The sequence below is a fragment of the Sinocyclocheilus anshuiensis genome, unplaced genomic scaffold (assembly GCF_001515605.1).
Source record: "Sinocyclocheilus anshuiensis isolate Anshui unplaced genomic scaffold, SAMN03320099.WGS_v1.1 scaffold447, whole genome shotgun sequence".
NCBI lineage: Eukaryota > Metazoa > Chordata > Actinopteri > Cypriniformes > Cyprinidae > Sinocyclocheilus > Sinocyclocheilus anshuiensis.
The window spans coordinates 2,157,662-2,161,187 of NW_015552615.1; the positions used below are offsets into that span (position 1 = coordinate 2,157,662).

The following is a 3,526-nucleotide window of genomic DNA, read 5'->3' on the forward strand; positions in this document are numbered from 1 at the left end:
TCATCCTTCACAGTGACAGGCGCTTGACCATGAACTTGCCTAGACTGATAAAATACAAATGATTCGGTGTGGGTTATGCAACCAAACAGACACATCATTCAGAACGGAATAGTGTGCTCCTCACTGCATACCGAACAGTATACAAGTATCTGATACATTAGGCAATATGCAATGATAATCGACTTTCTAAAGGAATTTCAGCAGAGTTTTAAACTGAAGCATATATTTAGATTTTTATCCCACAGATAAGTGTTCAGACTGTAAGGACCTTGTATTGTACCTTGAGTTTACTTAAAAGCCTCTAAGGACATGCTCTCCTTGGTTTTAGTTGCCATTTGAAGCTATATAGGGGCTGAAGGACAGATTCAGAATGAGATTTCAACAATATAACCAGCAAGGTGAATGAGTCCTCCAACACAATCCAGTTAAAGAGCTACTGTATACTTTATGGCTTTGACTTCATCAGGTGAAAGAACTGGGGGGGAAAAAAATATTTTCAGCAGTGCTGGCTTGTGCAACATGTTTTCTTACATATTCTTCAGAGCAAATGTATGGAAGTCCGTTTCTGGCATGGAATAAAAAAATAAATATGTTTTTATCTCACAACTCTGACCTTTTTCTCGCAATTCTAAGAAAAAAAGTAAGTATTGCAAGATATAACCTCAGAATTGTGACTTATACACTTGCAAATCTGAGAAGAAACGTCCGAATTGTGGGATAAAAAGTCACAATTACCTTTCTTATTTTTAATTCTGTGATGGAAAAAACAAACAAACAGAATTCAGAAACATTTTTCTCAGAACTGCAATTTTATTTCGCACAATTCTGAGTTGATATCTTGCAGATGTATCTTGCAAAAGACAGAATTGATAGAAAAATTTCAGAATTGCAAGAAATAAACTTAGATACAAAAAAGTCTCAATTGTGAGATTAACTTTTTTGTTTTTGTTTATCCCGTGAATCAAGCTTCCATACAAATTAGATGAAAATGTAGAAAAAAATAAATAGATATAACCAAATATATATATATATATATATATATATATATATATACTTAAGATTAATACTAAGCACTACATAGAATCTAAAGTACAAGAAATGCCAAATTCCCCTAAAACTGCATAGAAATCACAAGCTTTCCCTGGCAGACCAAATACGAACTGACCCAGAGCTAAAGAGTTCAGGTGCCAAGGGACGATTCAGGACCTTGGACAGTTCGAGACCCTCCGAGGGGAGGATTTCACCTTTGACTTGAACAGAAGATGTCAAAAGGACATCTGGTGTCTGTGAAGCAGCAGTTCACTTCAGACACACAATCACATGCGTATTTACTGTTGGTGGAGACAGATGGGATCAGCGATGTAAGACCAAACTAAATGACAACCATCAGACATTTACTAATCAAATAACACACTGTTGTACTGATTCATCTTCTTTACAGCTATGAGGCCTGCTATTGATTTATTAAAGCAGACCTTTTGAGTTTATCATGCAAGAAGACAGTAAAGTCTCCTTTGGGAGCAACAGAGATTGCATTTACTAAAACGGTCTATTGTGGATCTCAGAATAGACGACAGGGATAACAAGTACCTTAAATTAGATTCCTAATTCGCATGCCACTCCAAGCTGTTTCAATGGCACCATGTCTAAAAACCATACTGCTTTGTTTTTTTTTGTTTTGTTTTTTTTTGTTAGTACAAACCTTTTTAAAGACAAGAACCGTCAATTTTAAAGTGGTCATATGATGCTTTTTTAAAGATCATTATTTTGTGTATTTGGTGTAAGAGAATATGTTGACATGCTTTAATGTTCAAAAAACACATTATTTTTCAAATACTGTACATTATTGTAGGTCCTCTATGCCCCGCCTCTCTCAAACACTTCGTTTTCTACAAAGTCCCTCCTTCCGACAAGCGCAGTCTGCTCTGATTGGCCAGCTGACCCAATGCATTGTGATTGGCCGAACACCGCAAGCACTCGTAGGAAATGTAACGCCCCTTACCATAATCGCCAGCTTCATCTTTCAAAATAAATGTAAAGAGAGTAAATAATTATTATAATCATAATCATTAGTTTTACCATCAGTTCAAGCCCGAAAGGGGAACAGAGTCGCGTGACAGACACAGTGATGAAGCTGGTATGTGTTTGCAGCCAAAGAGAAAGGAAAACTTGAAATCACATCATATGACCCCTTTAAACTAAAAGTTGCTAACTCATTTTATCAGGATGATTTAAGTCAAATTAATGAGCTATTCAAAACTTTAAAGCATCATATTTCCAATATGGTAGACAGCAGTATTTTAAACAGATATTCTAAACAATTATATATTGAAATATGGTACAAAAACACAAGGTACACTTATAAAAAGGTAGAAAAAAAGTATTAAAAATGCATTACCATATGATACCCTCACTGAACCATGGTACTTTTTGCAAGCTTATCATATCCAAAAAGATATAGCCTATAGCCTATATATATCTGTGCCATTGCATAACTTTAGAATAGCTTATCTAAGCATTAATTAGTAAGTACATTCTATAAATATTAAAACAATCATCCTTAAGTCTCTCAGTAAAATGGCTTTAAAATATGCAATGTTTTCTAATATTAATAGTTAACCTAATAGGTTTTAAGTAGTTTATTTTTGTTCCAATACATCATACTTTGCTAAATGCATGCAAAACGGTATGATTGTCCATAATGATGCACAAAAGTCTAATTTATTCATGTAATTAAACTTCATTCGACACATGCATATTAATTCAGGTGCACACAGCGTTCACTGTTCAGCATTGCGAAGAACCGCAGCGTTCTGCGCAAGCGTTTAGAAATAAATGACATAACGCAAGACAAGACGTCTGTCCGCATATATCGACACGCAACCTCATTTCTGCTGCTAAATAAGAACAAAATCATGCGTTAAGACATACCAAACACAGATGAACGAGAATCCAGGCTCTCTGTGATCCACACGACCCTCCACTCTAATCAAACACAATAACGGTGAGCTGTCTGATTCGGTTTAGGGAATTGGTTCGTTTTAGCGAGTTGGCTCAAATTCACCGAGCCTGTTCACAGGAGTGAACAGTTTAATGTAATCAAATAAGTATTTCGATAAACATTTTGTTGAACACGGAATGCTCAAATATTTGCTGTAACCATACAGTCTTAGCTGCAGTAAGCGGTTTACAAAGGCATTGCGAAACTGTTCAAATGAATCGGTTCTAATGAACGATTCGTTCGCGAATCGAACATCAGTAAAACACAAAGGTACCGGATGAACACAGGCAGTGTTGTGCTGCGGGTGTATCAAATGGGGGATGGTCAGCCAAGAGACCCACGGTGTTACACATTAATGACTTTTACTGAAATAAGCACCGCACTAAGATCAACGTATATGTGAAATATATTTGAATCATTCACTTTCAAAATTTTCGTCCAAGGCTTACAATTGACTATGTTCAATTCAACTCCTAATTCAGTCTATTAACAAAAAAAAAAAAAAAAAAAAACAACGGGGGGGTT

General features: G+C 35.7%; 1 protein-coding gene across 1 annotated transcript in view; it reads right to left on the reverse strand.

Annotated features, from left to right (window-relative positions):
- Positions 1-2,999, reverse strand: part of pacsin1b (protein kinase C and casein kinase substrate in neurons 1b) — a 35,026-nt gene extending 32,027 nt beyond the window's left edge. The window contains exon 1 of the mRNA XM_016457303.1: positions 2,932-2,999. The gene's annotated coding sequence lies outside the window, so the exon portion shown is untranslated. The remainder of the gene's footprint in view (positions 1-2,931) is intronic.
- Positions 3,000-3,526: the final 527 nt, after the last annotated feature.